General features: G+C 40.4%; 1 non-coding gene across 1 annotated transcript; it reads right to left on the bottom strand.

Moving 5' to 3' along the window:
* Window positions 1-1,412: 1,412 nt before the first annotated feature.
* Window positions 1,413-1,519, bottom strand: LOC141683302 (small nucleolar RNA R71). Its single transcript, XR_012560223.1, has one exon. It is a non-coding gene; the product is annotated as a small nucleolar RNA R71 (small nucleolar RNA).
* Between the last annotated feature and the right edge of the window lie 17,857 nt (window positions 1,520-19,376).

The following is a 19,376-nucleotide window of genomic DNA, read 5'->3' as shown; positions in this document are numbered from 1 at the left end:
TCATGGGGTTACAACGGATTTACTATGAAATTCTTTAGTTAATTGTTTAATACCTTAGTGTGTGATGATTGTATGATATCTAGTATTGGTTGTGCGTATTCGTCTTATGTGCGTCGCGAACATATAAGATAGGGTGTTAATCTCTTGTGAAGCGACGGTGGATCTCGAGATTTAGAACTTGCCATGCTAGCATAGGTTCATGTACGTTGTGCATGATTAGTGGGTAACTCTAACAGTTTTATTTGCCCTATGTAATCAAAAGGAATAACTTGTGCTTAAATCGTTGTGTTGTCAATTTCTGTAGACATATGGGAACTCAACATAATTGATGACTATTCAACTTCTATCTTAATTGTGGATGCTTGGTAGAATGGTATTAGTACAATGAAAGTTGGCTTTTATCAGTTTCGTGTTATTCGATTAATATCATCACTGTCACATGCTAAAGGTAATAACAATGGCTATTGAAGGAAGTAATAATGAAGTTGTGATCTCATGAGTGTTTTATTATTGATAATTTGAAGTGTTAAGTAAGTGATTAATTAAGTAGTTAATTGTAGTTAATATTAAATCAACAATCTTAAGTGTTATTGTCTTAACATTGAGAAGTAATCATACATTGGTGAGTGAGTTTAATTAGACAATAATTTAGTCTGAGTCTCTGTGGGAACGAACTAGAAAGTATTCTATATTACTTGGGAACGCGTATACTTGCGTAAATATTAGTGCGTGATTGCGCCCTAACAAGTTTTTGGCGCCGCTGCCGGGGACTCGGCATATTTGTTTAGTTTATGTACTTACCATCATTGGTCATTAGGACTCAGTGATTAGGACGTAGTAGTTAATTATTGTTTCCGGTTCTGTTTCAGGTACTTTAGCAAGCGTTTATGCAAACTCGTTCTCGTGCTCGGAAGAGGACTTTAGATACAGCTGAGGAGACAGACGAAGTTCTTGATATTCCGGAGAAGTTAGATTTTGAGGATTCGGATTCAGGAACTGAGCGGAAAGAACCAGTAAACATGGGAGATCATATTGTTCAAGCTGATCCAACTCTTATGGATTTTTCTCGGCCTAAAATTGATGACATTCAGTCAAGCATCCTTCATCCGGCTATTCAAGCTAACACCTTTGAAATCAAGCCGGGCACTATTCAGATGGTGCAGAATTCTGTTTCTTTTGGAGGAGCGGCAACTGAAGACCCCAACATGCACATAAGGAATTTTGTCGAGATCTGTAACACTTTTAAGTATAATGGCGTGACTGATGAGGCTATCAAGTTGAGGCTTTTCCCATTCTCACTGAGGGACAAGGCTAAAGACTGGTTACATTCTGAACCAGCTGGGTCCATCACTACGTGGCAAGATCTTGCACAAAAGTTTCTGGTGAAGTTTTATCCGATGACAAAGACTGCTGCTATGAGGAGTGCTCTTACTCAGTTCGCGCAGCAACCTACAGAATCTATGTGCGAAGCTTGGGAGCGCTACAAGGAAATGTTGAGAAAATGTCCACATCATGGAATGCCGGATTGGATGGTGATCACTGGTTTCTATAATGGTTTGGGGGCCCAATCTCGGCCCATGCTCGATGCAGCAGCTGGAGGCGCCTTATGGGCTAAAATCTATACTGAGGCGTATAATCTTATAGAGACGATGGCTGCAAATGAGCATCAAAACCCAACTCAGAGGATGACGTCAGGCAAGGTAGTAGGTATTCTAGAAGTTGATGCAGCCACCACTATTGCAGCCCAGCTCTAAGCGCTATCAATGAAGGTTGATTCTTTGGCTACATATGGAGTTAATCAAATAGCTATGGTTTGTGAGCTTTGTGTAGGTTCTCATGCTACGGATCAGTGTTCTCTTGTCAACGAATCTGTTCAGTATGTGAATAATTATCAGCGACAACAGCAGTCTGTGCTAGCGACCTATCATCCTAACAACAGAAATCATCCAAATTTCAGCTGGGGGAATAATCAGAATGCTATTCAGCCACCATATCAGCAAGGAGTGAGTAAACAGTTTAACCCACCTGGATTTCAGCAACCACAACAGTATGCTACAAGGCAATCATATCCTCAACAGGGAAGTACAGCTGCACCTATTAGTGCTGATTTTGAGGAACTTAAGCTGTTATGCAAGAGTCAGGCGGTTTCTATCAAGACCTTGGAAAATCAAATCGGTCAATTAGCCAATGCAGTGCTCAATCGTCAACCTGGCACTCTTCCCAGTGACACGGAAGTACCAGGCATGAAGGAAGCTAAAGAGCAAGTCAAGGCTATTACCTTAAGGTCTGGAAAAGTTGCTGATGCTGAAAAGGCAAAAGAAGGAGAAGCTGAAATTAGTGATGAAGAATCTAAGCAAAAGGAGAAAGCGGCGGAACCAAGGAAGACTACTGTTGAACATACTCTTCCTGAGGCTAATACAAGGGAGAAACAGCTCTATCCTTCACCACCTTTTCCTAAGAGATTGCAGCAACAAAAGCTGGATAGACAGTTCGGGAAGTTTCTGGAGGTATTCAAGAAACTTCAGATTAATATACCTTTCACAGAGGCTCTGGAGCAAATGCCTAGTTATGCGAAGTTTATGAAGACTATTCTTTCAACGAAGGTGAAACTGGATGACCTTGAGACCGTTGCACTCACGGAAGAATGCATCGCTGTTCTGCAGCAAAAGTTACCACCAAAACTGAAAGATCCAGGAAGATTCACCATTCCTTGCACCATTGGCAATCTGACTTTTGACAAGTGCCTTTGTGATTTGGGAGCAAGCATTAATCTGATGCCGTTGTCGATCTTTAAAAAGTTGGATCTGCCTGATCCAAAACCCACATACATGTCTCTACAATTGGCTGATCGTTCCATTACTTACCCAAGGGGCATAGTGGAGGATGTGCTCGTCAAGGTGGATAAGCTCTTCTTTCCTGCAGATTTTGTTATTCTGGATTTTGAGGAAGATAAGAAGATTCCCATAATCTTGGGAAGGCCTTTCTTGACTACTGGTCGTACCTTGATAGATGTGCAAAAAGGTGAACTTACTATGCGGGTACAAGATCAGGATGTGACCTTCAACGTATTCAAGGCAATGAAATTCCCTACAGAAGATGAGGAGTGCTTAAAATTGGATATGATTGATTCTGCGGTTACTTCGGAACTCGATCGCATGCTAATGTCTGATGCATTGGAAAAGGCCTTAGTGGGGGAGTTTGACAGCGATGATGAAGACGGCAACGAGCAATTACAATATCTGAACGCTTCTCCCTGGAAGCGAAAGCTGGACATGCCATTTGAATCTCTTGGTACTTCTGACCTCAAGAATGCTGAAGGAAAACTCAAACCATCAATAGATGAAGCACCTACCTTGGAGCTCAAGCCATTATCTGAACACTTGAGGTATGCTTTTTTAGGTGATTCATCTACGTTACCTGTTATTATTTCATCTGACCGTTCAGGTAGTGAGGAAGACAAGCTCTTAAGGATTTTGAGAGAATTCAAATCGGCTATTGGATGGACCATAGCAGACATCAAGGGGATAAGTCCTTCATATTGTATGCATAAAATTCTGCTAGAGGACGGTAGTAAGCCGACTGTGGAACAACAGCGAAGACTGAATCCCATCATGAAGGAGGTGGTGAAGAAAGAAATTCTGAAATGGCTGGATGCAGGCATCATTTATCCTATTTCTGACAGCTCGTGGGTGAGCCCCGTACAATGTGTACCTAAGAAAAGAGGTATCACTGTGGTCGCAAATGAAAAGAATGAGCTCATCCCCACTCGAACAGTTACAGGATGGAGAGTATGAATGGATTTTAGAAAATTGAACAAAGCCACAAGGAAGGATCACTTCCCTCTTCCGTTTATTGATCAGATGCTTGACAGGTTGGCGGGTCATGAGTATTTTTGTCTTCTGGATGGTTATTCAGGGTATAATCAGATTTGTATTGCACCAGAGTATCAGGAAAAGACTACCTTCACTTGTCCATTTAGCACGTTTGCTTTTCGCAGAGTTTCGTTTGGGTTATGTGGCGCCCCGACCACTTTTCAGAGATGTATGATGGCTATATTCTCTGACATGATTGGAAATAATGTCAAAGTGTTCATGGATGACTTCTCCGTCTTTGGACATTCTTATGATGAATGTTTGAATAATCTGCGCACCGTACTCAAAAGGTGTGTGGAAACTAATTTGGTGCTCAATTGGGAGAAATGTCATTTTATGGTGCGTGAAGGCATTATTCGTGGGCATAAGGTCTCTAGCAAGGGTCTGGAGGTGGACAAGGCCAAGGTGGGAGTCATTGAAAATCTTCCACCACCTAATTCTGTGAAAGGAATCCGTAGTTTTCTTGGTCATGCGGGTTTTTATCGGTGATTCATCAAGGACCGTTTGATCACTGCACCAGTTATCACAGCACCAGATTGGACAGAACCGTTTGAGATGATGTGTGATGCGAGTGATTATGCGGTAGGTGCAGTTCTAGGACAGCGCAAGAAAAATCTCTTCCATGTGGTCTACTATACGAGTAAGACTTTAAATGGGGCCCAATTGAACTACACCACTACTGAGAAGGAGCTTTTGGCTATAGTCTTTGGTTTCGAGAAATTTCGATCTTATCTACTTGGTACGAAAGTAACAGTATTCACTGATCATGCGGCTATTCGCTATCTGGTTTCCAAGAAGGATTCGAAGCCGAGACTCATTCGTTGGGTGCTTTTACTTCAGGAATTTGAGTTAGAGATCAAGGATAGAAAAGGTACTGAGAATCAAGTAGCTGACCATCTCTCTAGGTTGGAGAATCCCGATTCGACTTCACAAGATAGGACGTTAATCAATGAATCTTTTTCGGATGAGCAGTTGTTTACAGTTCAGGAGGAAGAACCATGGTTTGCAGATATTGTAAACTATCTCGTCAGCAATGTAATGCCTCCTAATTTGACATCCACTCAAAAGAAGAAGTTTCTGCATGAGGTGAAGTGGTATATGTGGGATGAACCATATTTGTTTAGACAGGGAGCTGACCAGATCATCAGGAGATGTATCCCGTTCTGTGAGACGGAGGGGATATTATGAGACTGCCCTTCCACGGTTTATGGTGGACACTATGGTGGTGAGAAGACGGCAGCTCGTATTCTGCAAGCAGGTTTTTTTTGGCCTACTTTGTTCAAGGATGCTCATCAGTTTGTTTTAAGGTGTGATCGTTGCCAAAGAGTGGGAAATTTGACGAGGAAGGATGAGATGCCATTAAATGTGATGCTTGAAGTCGAGGTCTTTGATGTTTGGGGAATCGATTTCATGGGGCCTTTTATCTCGTCTTGCAATAATCAGTACATCTTGCTGGCAGTCGATTATGTCTCAAAATGGGTCGAAGTTAAAGCTTTACGGACAAATGATGCAAAGGTAGTGCTAAATTTTCTTCATAAGCAAATTTTCACAAGGTTTGGAACACATCGGGTAATCATAATTGATGAAGGATCGCATTTCTGCAACCGTAAGTTCACTTCTATGATGCAGCGTTATAATGTGAATCATCGAGTGGCTACTGCCTATCATCTGCAAACAAATGGTCAAGCGGAAGTGTCTAACAGAGAGATAAAGCGCATTCTAGAGAAGGTTGTTTGTCCGTCAAGGAAGGATTGGTCTTTAAAGCTCGATGAAGCTGTTTGGGCTTACAGAACATCATAGAAAACTCCACTTGGTATGTCCCCGTTTCAGTTGGTGTACGGTAAGGGATGTCATCTACCTGCGGAGCTTGAGCATAAGGCCTACTGGGCATTGAAAAAGTTGAACCTGGATTTAGATGCAGCTGGTAAGAAAAGAATGCTTCAGCTTAATGAACTTGATGAATTTCGACTTCAAGCATACGAGAATAACAAAATGTATAAGGAAAAGGTGAAGAGGTGGCACGACAGGAAGCTACATCCTAAGTTATTTGTGTCGGGGCAACAAGTTCTCTTATTCAACTCTCGGCTCCGACTTTTTCCAGGGAAGTTGAAATCGAGGTGGTCTGGGCCTTTTATTGTCAAAACTGTGTTTCCACATGGAGCGGTGGAAATTTTTGAGAATGATCCGGACCAAGCATTCAAGGTTAACGGTCAGCGTTTGAAGCACTACTATGGGGACATGCCAAACCGAGAAGTGGTTAGTGCCATTTTGTTGACTACTTGAGAAGGGTACGAAACGTCAAGCTAATGACGAAAAAGAAGCGCTGCGTGGGAGGCAACCCATGAATTGTTGTTACAGGAACCCTTAGAAGTTAATAACATATCCAAAAACACAAAAAAATAAGAAAACAGGGGCTGAAATTTTTTTTTTCCAGTGACCCCCTGAGCGCCCGCTCAGCATTGTTGAGCAACCGCTCAGCAAGCTGAGCGCCCGCTTAGCTTTGCTGAGCGACCGCTCAGGGGTCGAGTACCAGAATTTTTTTACAGTTCAGAAAAAAAAAAAAACAAAAACACAAAAACCCATCACAGCCCATAAACCCACGAATTCTTTTCCCATTACCCCATGATTTTATCCCTCAACCCCATTCCTAATCTAATTTAACCTACTCCACACCCTATATATACATACACCTATCCTACATATCTCCCACAAACTTCCTACACTTAAACTCTCTCCCAAACACCAAACTCAGTTCTTACACACTTTTATTCATGAATGAATGGCACCCAAGAGAGCACGCACTATTGACAGCAGCATCACAATTCCTACTGCTGATTCATCGAGGGGTACTGCTGCAAGGCCTCGGTTAACTGACAGAGCCGCGGAGGAGGAGTACACTAGGCTGTTGGGGAAGCCGATTCTGAAGGAGAGAGGGTTTTTACCATCGGGGAGGGATGGTGAGTTGCTGCCCATGATTGCAGAGAAGGGGTGGATAGCTTTTTGTGAGTCACCCGAAGCGGTACCGATGAGCGTTGTTCGCGAGTTCTACGCGAACGCGAAGGCCGAAAAGAATGTATTTTCTGTGGTCCGGGGGCTGACAGTTGATTATCACCCTGCGGCGATTCGCCATGTGATTGGACAGCGAGAGAGGAAACCCGAGGAGGAACACTGGAATGAGAAGACTGCTGAGGATTTTGACTTGGATTTGATTTGTGCGACTCTCTGTCGACCGGGCACAGTTTGGACCTTCAAGACCGGCACTAATGAGTATCGTCACTTTCCGGCGATCGCCATGAACAGGTATGCCTGTGCATGTAATGCATTTATTTGTGCTAATATTTTTCCTTCTTCGCATGCACACGAGGTCACAGTTGAGAGAGCACAGTTGTTGTGGGGAATTCTGAATGAGGAATACTATGTGGACCTTGCTGAGTTTATCTACCAAGGAATTCTAAAGTTTTTGAGGGGAGCGAAGCATATGAACATCCCTTATGCATCCACGGTTACGAAGCTATGCCAAGCAGTGGGAGTGAACTGGCCGGCTCATGAGCAGTTGCAGTTGCCGGCAGCTCTGATTGATTCTGGGACGCTGAATGGGATGCAGGAGTGGACCGGTGGTGAGCCTGAGGAGCATGGGCTGGGTTATCGTCTTCCAGGAGGGCGTCCAGCACGAGGTGCTACTATGGCTAGGCCAGGGCGTGATGAGGCTGGTTCTTCGAGAGCTCAGGAGGGTGCTGGGATGGTTGATGCCTAGTATAGGAGGCTTACACGGCGAATGGATGCTATGTACGAGACACATAGCAGATTTGCTTAGGAACTCACCCTTGCGTTAGGGACTGCTTTTCGGGGCCTTGGAGCTGATATCCAGTGGCCAATTTTTGGTGAGGACTCTGCATACCCGCCGCCTGATACTCCACCTACTGAGGGTGATGATGATGATGACTCCGAGTAGGTATACCATGTGTTCCTTTCTACTACCTTCACTGAGGACAGTGAAGATTTTAAGTTTGGGGGTGGTAGTTAAGGAATATTGTGTGTGTGTCATATAGCTGCATATTCATGATAGCTTAGTTCATATAGTTGCATAATTTAGGCCATATAGTTTTTTTTATATATATAGCTTTTATTGTTTATCATGTCACGTAGCTCATGCATTTACCATGATCCCTTTTGCAACGATTTATCGACTGAATTGTGATATTGATGCGAGTGTAGTGATAGCATTAAAGTGATATTAAGTTGTGTAGGTTGATATGCATGCTAGAAACACTTGTAATTCCACTAAGTCTTAGAGAATGCGTAAGGGCTAGATTGTTGTTATGATTTGGTTGTTTTCGAGGTCAATCTATTTATTATGCTTAAAATTCGATAATAGGTTCTTAGTGATAAAGGCATGAAAAAGAAAAAAAATTGGAGAAAAAAAAATGGAATTTGTTGCTAGTTATGGCTAGGCGTCAAATGGCTAGTAGCCGGCTCGCATATGGTGCGAGTAGTCTAGGGTTGAGCAAGATGGAGCGAAACGCACTTGCTCAGAAGTTAAAAAAAAAATTAATAAATTTTTTTTATGCATAATTGATCAAGAGTGGGCTCTGTGGTATTCGAGTTATTAAGTTCTTAGGGGACTTTGTGCCTAGTGACCTAAGGCTTTTAGAGTCTGGGATCCGCTAACCTAATGCTCGTTACATGGATACCATTGTATAAGTCTTTTGTGGACCTCACTCATTGCACGGTCAAATAAGCATTTGTGTTGTGAATAAAAAGCATGATTCCGTAATAAGCTCCAGAATTCTTGTAGTGTTGTATATCACTCTGTGCCTAGAATTTTTATTCTTTGTATAATCATGGGATTGCCTTGAGGATAGTCGAGTCATAATAATTGGTCCAGTTCCGAAGCATATCTGTTAAGCATTTGCACACACCACGTTTCTGGCTGTATGTCCGTTTACATGAGTTTATTGATCTTTAGTTGTCTAATTGCATCTGTTGAGATGTTGCAATTTGGTTGGTTAATTGTAGTAAGGGGGATCGCTGCATTTTCATATAGATTGCATTCATGCATGTTTTATATTTGTTTTTGAGTCTGTGACGCTTGAGGACAAGCATCGATTTAAGTTTGGGGGTGTGATAAGTGGCATTTTATACCACTTAGAACGTCTTAAAATGGCTTAAATTGGTATCTTGAAATCAAGTATTTTGTGTATTTGATGCATTTTTGTAGTGTTTATGCATTTCAGGGCATTAGTTGCATTTCGGGGGAGGAATCATCAAGAATAAGTCTTGGCATGTGTTCACCATTGCGAGAGGAAAGAAACGGGCAGATTACGGCGAAGAAACAGAGCAAAATCAGATTTTTTCCAGTAGAGGTCTGAGCGCCCGCTCAGCATAGCTGAGTGGCCGCGCAGCAAGCTGAGCGCCCGCTCAGCTATGCTGAGCGGCCGCGCAGGGTCAGGGAAAAAGATATATTATTTCAGGACTTCTACCTCTATTTGGTTTCCACTTCTATGTAATCTGAGTTTTATGGGACTATTATATAAGTAGATTTGAGACGTTTTCACAAGTGTGGATAAAAAGAAGATTGTGTTTTTACGCAAGGAGCAAAGGAGATAAGGAAGAAGACCGATTTAGCACACCGCAACGAAGAGGAAGCATATTTTCTTGTGATTCTTGTTTCGTTGTAACGTTGGATGCTAGTTTTCTTGCTTTGAACTTATTTACTCTTGTGACGTACTCTGTTTTAATATAATTAGTTTAGTTATTATTTTCTTGTGTTTGTTTATCATGATTTCATATGAACCCATGATGACGATAAGTGTTATTATGGGCTAATCGTGATCATGGGGTTGCAACGTATTTACTATGAAATTCTTTAGTTAATTGTTTAATACCTTAGTGTGTGATGATTGTATGATATCTAGTATTGGTTGTGCGTATTCGTCTTATGTGCGTCGCGAACATATAACATTTGGTGTTAATCTCTTGTGAAGCGATGGTGGATCTCGAGATTTAGAACTTGCCATGCTAGCATAGGTTCATGTACGTTGTGCATGATTAGTGGGTAACTCTAACAGTTTTATTTGCCCTATGTAATCAAAAGGAATAACTTGCGCTTAAATCGTTGTGTTGTCAATTTCTGTAGACATATGGGAACTCAACATAATTGATGACTATTCAAATTCTATCTTAATTGTGGATGCTTGGTAGAATGGTATTAGTACAATGAAAGTTGGCTTTTATCAGTTTCGTGTTATTCGATTAATATCATCATTGTCACATGCTAAAGGTAATAACAATGGCTATTGAAGGAAGTAATAATGAAGTTGTGATCTCATGAGTGTTTTATTATTGATAATTTGAAGTGTTAAGTAAGTGATTAATTAAGTAGTTAATTGTAGTTAATATTTAATCAACAATCTTAAGTGTTATTGTCTTAACATTGAGAAGTAATCATACATTGGTGAGTGATTTTAATTAGACAATAATTTAGTCTGAGTCTCTGTGGGAACGAACTAGAAAGTATTCTATATTACTTGCGAACGCGTATACTTGCGTGAATATTAGTGCGTGATTGCGCCCTAACAGTAACCTTTCGACAGGGCCTCACAAATTCTAAGTCTTTCCCACCTATGTAAATCCACTTGGGATGATAACCAGAGTTGGATGACTTTACACTGACTATCTTAGAACGCTTTGTCCGAGTGTCAAAGTAAACTTCACTGATATTATATTGAACATAATATATTGAAAAAAACAACTTTATCGAGGGAATCCGGTTTCTCTCAATACACAAGGCTATAAACCTTTTGATCTGTGTGACCGAGTTAGGGGATAACTGAGCAACACCACATCCTATAGCCTCGTACATAGCTAGGTGAAAGGGGTGCATCGGAAGTCAAAGGCCGTATCCAAACATAATTAGAGGAATTATGTGCATCCCAAATTCAGGCATGACCCACATACGCTCATCGGCCCCTGGGACATGAAACCTATATCCATTTTTAAAATCTATCCGCAAACCCAATTTCTTCATGTTTAATTTATGGTTAAAATAATGGCTAATATAATTCAAACTACTATCACGTGGATATTCAATTCGTCCTAACTCTAGGCTCTCTCGAAGCACTATTTCTCTATACACGACTATAAGAGGACTCAGAGGAGGATAAACCTTGGGCATCGCTTCGATACCTAAGAAAAAATCCTCCTCATTCATAAAGTCGAAAGAGGTACAAGAATTCAGATTGGGTAATTCTAAATTATATAAGTTTAAAGCCGACTATTCACCCCCTTCATCAAGGGGACATTTTTCTGGGTTACGAATGATTACAGTTTGAGATAAAGACGAGCTTAGGTCGGCCATACTCTCAACACTCAAGCAAACACCGAATTGTTACCTTAAAAAGCTTTCAAAAAGAAGAAGATATTGTGCCGGAAAAAGGAACAGAAATCAGAAAAGAAAGAACTTACATGTAACACCCCCAGATCCGGGGTCGGGGATCCGGGTCGTTATGGTCTTTCTTTCCACAATATCACTTAACTTAATTAATAATAAATAACTTCATACTGTGACCCCACACTAACACACACCACAACCCGTTATAGTCTCAAAGATGAAATTGAAACAAGTACAAGTCCTTGAATCCACAATTTAAAAGTTATTACAACCTAAAATGATTACTTGATAAGTTTACAGTTAATTGCCATTATCTACCACAAGTTATAATTATACATAATTGGTTCCCAAAAGTAGAATGCTTGATCTACCAATAGATCTACCTCTACAGCTATAGCAGCTATAACATCAACGGGAAGACGCGGGATGCTTCCCACGCGCTTGCGCTGGGTCTGCTTGAGTCTGGCCATCTTTCCTAACTGTTGTTGTGTGATGAAGAAATGAAGCAAGAGTGAGCATTACAGCTCGCAAGATAATATATAGTGTAAACAATAATGCAAGTATCTAAACGGATAACTTGCTGGAAACCTTTATCAAGTGTAAGGTAATTACTTACTGGATATAAGCTTAAAGGAAGATAAAGTTACCAATTACTTCACTATATTTATACCATTTTATAAAGCTAATTGAACTACCACTGTTCAAATTATTATAGGTTTCAAAAGGTCATCCCATAGATGAGACCACAAGTTAAGACTTGAATAGATTCAATCTTTGATATATTATTGAATAAAATGAAGTTATGAGATACTTTATTTAGTCCCGATATATATATCCACATATATATCTCTTATACATTTCTTGGAAACCTCTGTTATGTAAAATATGAACAGAGTTTGTAACATCCAATGAATTTTGGAAAGGAAAAGAATTTTGGCATAAACCCGATATCTTGCTGATCAGGCAAAGATACCAATAAGTAACATTTTCTACTAGTAGATGGACGAATTCCCCACTGGTCTTCACCCTGGCCGCAATAGGACCTTATGCTGGACTGCCACTAAGCCACTTACGCATTTGATGGACTCCCACTGAGCCACTTACACTTTCATAGACGCCCACTGAGCCCATGTTGCTTATGCTGACTCAATAGATGGACTTACTTCCCGAACGTTGGGTAAGTAATCAATTCATTTGTCAAAACAACAACCTCGTTGTGAATGTAAAATACACCACAGAGCCGGATCCCTCAGGTTTTGAGCGAGTATTTAAATCCCCTTTGAAAGGAGGATCTTAAATATAAAAATGAGTTTTGGAATCCGCTCTAGCTTTTAAAATCATTTTGAAGACTCGAAAACATTTTTAAGAATGTTTGGAATAATACTGATTTAATAAAATAAATCAGTCCCAATATATTAGAAAATATATGAATATTATTATTTAAATAATATTCCCATAAGGATAATTTAAATATAAACAATTTGAAGTAGAAGTTTTAAAACTCATACTTGAAATGAATATTAAATAACCAAAGATATACTTATACGAAAGTACTATCTTTATTTGAATAATCGAAAATAAGTTTGATTATCGGAACATTATTCTTTAATAAAATAAAGAATAATATTTAGTAAATAAGCGGAGTCATAAGTCCTCAAATGAATATTCAAAAATAATATTCATTAAATAAAATAACGGAGTCATAAATCCTCGAATGAATATTCAAAATAATATTCATTAAATAAATAAAATAAAGTTATCAAATAAACCTTATTCGATTAATAGTTTTAAAAACTATATCAATATATATATATATATATATATTATACTCGGGAACATCGACTCCCGATTTAGAAAAATGTTCACCTTTGGGTCCCCTATACTAAGGGTATACGCAACTACTGCTTATCTCTAGCATAGGTATTATGCAACTATAAGCATTGAAATCAACAGATTGATAACCAGATTAAGAAATAGATATGCATATATATACCATATCAACATGCTTCAATATATCGCAAAATTTGCTAATTAACCAATATGCATCTATCACAAGATAATGCATATACATATATACATCACAACAACAGTATAACGGGTAGAAAACTTTCCTGAGCGACTGGGGGTGGTAAAAGTCCTGGGATGAATCTGGTAACCTATAAACCACATATAAGTTGGAATTAAACCAAAGTCGCTTATGAATCTATACTTTAACCAATTAGACTCTAATGCTCGTTTTGCGCTCAACGATTCTCTTAAGTCGCTCGAGTACCATCAGCTCCATCATTTTCAATAAATTAACCATTAAGAGTTTTAAGGCGATTCTTTCGCGAGTGCCTTACCAACTGCCTAATACACTTTACATAAATGTTTCAAACTCCAATTAGTCATTTAAGGTCTTTAACCAATGATTTAAAGTAAGGCGAGGGGTAATGGTTCGTTCGCGAGACGCCATTACTTAAAACGGTCGTTTCTCCTAAACCGTACATCGGATTCAAACGAACCACATATCAAAACGAAGCTCGTAACTTGAACTATCTAATCATAGAAGTGGTCAAAACCTAAAAGTGAGTTCTCGGGTCCTGATGTTAAGAACAAAACAGTCTAAAGTAAATCGGACATTACGACGACTATGTTTACGCGATTACCAATTTTTATCCTACTCCAAATCAACAACCAATCAACCAAAATTCAACCATACAACCAAACTCCATACATACAATGCTACAACAGCCCCAACAACTCAATATTTCCAATTTACACTACTTCCCACTCATGAACTAAAAGCTTACATAATTTCCTTAACTAATCAACAAGATTTACAACTCCAAACACATCACAAAACCAACACATCTCTAAACACACAATAATCAAGCTTCTCATGAACCATTCCAAACACAAAAACTCAAATTATACAAAAGTAGGGCTAGGGTATGAGATTATACCTTCCTTGGTGAGTAAAAGTAACTAAGGAGCTTGGAATCACCCTTGAAAGTCCTTACCAAAGCTTAATCTAAACAAAAACTCAAGATCAAAATTTTAAGCTCTTGAAAAACACTATTCACCCTCTTCTTCCATGAATTTTAGGAAGAGATTGTGAAGGAATTTGAAGCTTAAACTTATAGGATAGCTATATCTATGCATAAGGAACCTTAGATAATTACCTCACTAATTAATGAAGCTTGGAACTTGGATTTGGGTTTTTTTTCTTCTTGAAAATGGAAAAGGGCCGAGAGCTTCTCTTGGAAAACTGAAGTCGAGATGTGTTTTTGTGTTTGTGATTTGTTTTGCTTGGTTGCTAGGTTTTTGTTTTATTTAATTACCGTTTTAACCATGTAAAATTGTGTGGTTAATAATCAACCACACTTCCTTCCTTTTTGGTCATGCTTAGGTCATCAATCTTATGTCATCTTCCCATGTTTGTCCTCTTCTTATTGGTTTGATGACATCATCCTCACTAACATTTTTGATTAGCTCCTAATTACTTGGCTAATGACCGCTGATATGTTATACGGTTCGCTTAACTTTCGTTTTCGTTTATCGTTTGAGGGATCATACCCGGGATCTTATTACTTGGGTTTCCTTTACCTTTCTCAATACATTATATTCCTTTTATGATCCTCTCTTATAATCCTTAAATTTAAATCCTTTTTATCCTGTTACCTTATACTCAATTCTTTCAGTATCTGGTGGATTTTCGGGAAAAATCAAAGTGTTCGAATTTGGATTCTGACGTTCTTTACATACACTTATATATCATATAGAGTACTAATAAGATCTCAGAATAACAATAAAAGAACCCCTACATAGTGTGGCATGAAAAGTTTTCTTATTCAGCATAATCAGCAAAAACACTATTCATAAGGGTTACAAAAAAGTTCAAAATTCTGAGGTTATTACAGTCTCCCCTCCTTAAAAGGATTCCGTCCCGGAATCAAATAGAAAACAAATGGGGGTACTTTTCTAGCATAGCGCTCTCTAGTTCCCAAGTTGATTCTTCCACTTTATGATTCTGCCATAGCACTCTGACTAGCTTGATCACTTTGTTCTGAAGCACCTGCTCCTTCTTATCCATAATCTCTACTGGTCTCTCCACGTAAGTCAGATCTGGTTGCATATCCACCTGCTCGTACTCCACTATGTGTCTGACATCCCGATGATACTTTCGTAGCATTAACACATGGAACACATTATGAACTTGTTGTAGGTTCGGGGGTAAGGCTAGCTCGTAAGCCAACTTCCCAATCCGTCTTAGTATCTCAAAAGGTCCAGTGTATCTTGGGCTTAGTTTCCCTTTCTTTTCGAACCTCATTAATCCCTTCCAAGGGGATACTTTTAGTAGTACTAAGTCCCCTACTTCATACTCCTTGTCCTTTCGGGCTAGGTCTGCATATTTCTTCTGTCTTTCTTGGGCTACTACCAGCCGTCCTCTGATGAGATACACTATGTCTTTGGTCCTTTGGACCACTTCGGGTCCGAGCATCTTCCGCTCTCCAACTTCATCCCAGTATAAGGGAGATCGACACCTTCTTCCGTATAGGGCCTCATAAGGCGGCATTCCGATCCTAGCATGAAAGCTATTGTTATAAGAAAACTCGATCAACGGCAAGTGATCATCCCAACTTCCTTTAAAGTCTATTGCACAGACTCTCAACATATCCTCTAGTGTTTGGATGGTCCTTTCACTCTGCCCATCTGTCTGGGGATGGTAAGCGGTACTCATATTTAACTTGGTCCCCGCACATTCTTGAAAGCTCCTCCAAAATCTGGAGTTGAACCTGGGGTCTCGGTCTGAGACAATGGACGCTGGGACTCCATGTCGCGTCACTATTTCCTTAAGGTAGATGTCCACCAGTCTATCGACTGTGTATCTCTCCTTGATAGGAATGAAATGAGCTGACTTTGTCAGTCGGTCTATAATCACCCATATGGCATCATGGTTGGCTTTCATCCTTGGTAAACCGACAACAAAATCCATGGCTATCTATTCCCATTTCCATTCGGGAATCTCCAGGGGTCGCAAAAGTCCACTGGGTCTCTGGTGCTCTGCCTTTACTCTTTGGCAAGTCAAACATTTGCTTACCCATTCTGCTACGTCCCTCTTCATGTTGGGCCACCAGTAATACTCCTTCAAATCCCTATACATCTTGGTGCTTCCTGGGTGAATGGAATACCTTGAACTATGGCTTTCATCTAAAATCTCGTCTTTAAGCTCTTGAACGTTCGGAACCCAAATCCGGTAGGAGTACCTCATTATCCATTTATCATCTCTCTCAGTATGGATCTCTTCTCCAGTCATTGACTCTCTGCCTTCATTCATTACTTTCTCTTGGCACAATCTAATCTTTTCCAATAACTCTGGCTGCATCGAGATCTCAAACAGCTTTTCAGTTCCGACTCCGGTTACCTTTACTTCTATTTCCATTATCTCGAAATCCCTTATCAATTCCTCCGAAGTCATTATCATTTTGAGTCTTTCCTTCCTGCTAAGGGCGTCAGCCACCACATTGGCTTTCCCTGGATGATAGAGAATCTCACAATCATAGTCCTTGATTAGTTCTAACCATCTCCTATGGCGCATATTAAGCTCTTTCTGCGTAAATATGTACTTGAGGCTCTTATGGTCCGTGAAAATCTCGCATTTATCTCCATACAAGTAGTGCCTCCAAATTTTTAAGGCAAAAACTATTTCCGCGAGCTCAAGGTCATGAGTAGGATATCTAATCTCGTATTCCTTCAATTGTCTCGACGCATACGCAATCACCTTACCGTGCTGCATAAGCACACACCCTAATCCTTTGTGTGACGCGTCACTATATATCACAAAATCTCCTTTTCCGTCTGGCAAAGCCAACACCGGGGCCGTTACCAACCTTTTCTTTAATTCCTGAAAACTGTTCTCGCATTTTTCCGTCCATTCAAACTTCTCTGTCTTACGAGTAAGTCGTGTCAAAGGGGCTGCGATCTTCGCAAAGTCCTGTACAAATCTACGATAGTAGCCGACCAATCCTCTGAAACTCCTTACCTCTGTGGGTGTGGTTGGCCTTTCCCAATTTGAGACCGCCTCTATCTTGGAGGGGTCGACCAATACTCCTTCTTTATTGATCACATATCCTAAAAACTGTACTTCATTCCACCAGAATTCACACTTCGAGAATTTGGCAAATAACTGTTCCTCTCTGAGTATTCCTAGAGCTATCCTCAAATGCTCTACATGTTCTGCATGTTCTGCCTCAGTCCTTGAGTCGATTAAAATATCATCGATAAAAACTATCACACACTTGTCCAAGTACTTCTTAAATACTTTGTTCATTAAATCCATGAAAGCCGTTGGGGCGTTGGTTAATCCAAAGGACATTACCAAGAACTCATAGTGCCCATACCTGGTACGGAACGCGGTCTTGGGAATATCTTCGGGTTTAATCTTTAGTTGGTGATATCCAGTTCTCAGGTCAATCTTGGAAAAATAAACAACATCTTTTAGTTGGTCGAACAGATCGTGTATTCTAGGTAACGGGTACCTGTTCTTTATGGTTAGCTTGTTCAACTCTTGGTAGTCGATGCACAGCCTCATGCTCCCATCTTTCTTCTTAACAAATAACACTGATGCTCCCCATGGAGACACACTGGGTCTTATCATACCCTTATCCAAAAGTTCCTGCAATTGGGTAGCTAATTCCTTCATTTCTAATGGGGTTAATCGGTAAGGTGCTTTTGAAACTGGCGCCGACCCTGGGGCCAACTCAATAGCAAATTCAATCACTCTATCGGGTGGTAATCCCGGAAGGTCTTGTGGAAATACATCTTCAAATTCGTTGACTACCGGAATATCTTGCAAGTTGGGCACCTCTTTCTGTGTGTCCACCACATAGGCTAGGTGAGCCTCATTTCCTTTTCATAGCACCTTATTGGCCTGGGCCATAGTCAAAAATTTCTGCGTCTACCTCTTTCCTCTAAATATGACTTCTTTCTTTCCTGGGATATTCAACTTAACTTTCTTCCCCTTACAGTCTATCTGAGCATCATTGCTAGATAGCCAATCCATTCCCAAAATTACATCAAACTCCCATAATTTAAAAGGAATCAGATCAACACTAAAAGATTGTTCCCCTATGCCTAACTCACAGGCGGGGTGAATCTGGTTAACATGAATAACTTCATGATTGGCTATTTCTACTTGTAAGGGTTCTATCAAGGGTTCAGCCTTAAGTCTTAATTTACGCGCAAAGTCTCTGGATATAAAAGATTTAGTTGCTCCCGAATCAAATAAAACATTCGCACTGACTGAATTTAGAGAAAGGGTACCTGCTATCACATCTGAGTCTTTCATAGCATCTTGGACTGTCGTGTTGAAAGTCCTCGCAGTAGGTGGCTTATTGGAGGCAGCCCTGCTGGCTCCTGAAGCTGCTGGTTTGTTCATTGGGCATTCCCTCTTCCAATGACCCGGGCGTCCACACTGATGACAAGTGGTGATTGGAATGACAGCAGGGGTTGATGAAGGGCACTTAGTTGAATAGTGACCCTCTCGACCGCACTTAAAGCAGGTTACTGGCTTTCCTTTACACTCCCCAGTATGCATCCTTCCACAAGTATTACAGGCTGGCAATGGGGGTCGAGATTGGTTGGAATAGGAAATTCTTGACTTCTGGCCGCTCTGGCTCACATTCACACTCATTGGCCTCTTAAACCCAGTGTTCTTTCCCGGTAGGGACACTGCTCCCCTATTAACTCTAGTTGGGAAGCTCCCTCCTGCGGAACCTCCACCCATGCTCATACTTTTCCTCTTTATTCCCTTTTTCTCTCTCTCCTTCTGCATCTGTTCACTTCTGGCTTCTACAATTGTTGCCTTTTGCACCAGAGTGGCATAATCTGTAAGCTCAAGGATTGCCACCCTATTCTGAATCCACGGTTTCAGTCCCTGCTGAAACCTTCTAGCTTTCTTTTCCTCGGTGCTCACAAACTCCGGCACAAACCTTGATAACTCAGTAAATTTTGCTTCGTACTCTGCTATGGATAAGTTATTCTGCTTTAGCTCCAAGAACTTGAACTCCATCTGGTTCTCCATAAACCTTGGTAAATACTTTCCCAAAAACAACTGACTAAACCTCTCCTAG

Source organism: Apium graveolens, chromosome 1, assembly GCF_009905375.1.
Source record: "Apium graveolens cultivar Ventura chromosome 1, ASM990537v1, whole genome shotgun sequence".
NCBI lineage: Eukaryota > Viridiplantae > Streptophyta > Magnoliopsida > Apiales > Apiaceae > Apium > Apium graveolens.
Note: the sequence above shows the minus strand (reverse complement) of the source record. Positions and strands in the feature narration are given on the sequence as shown.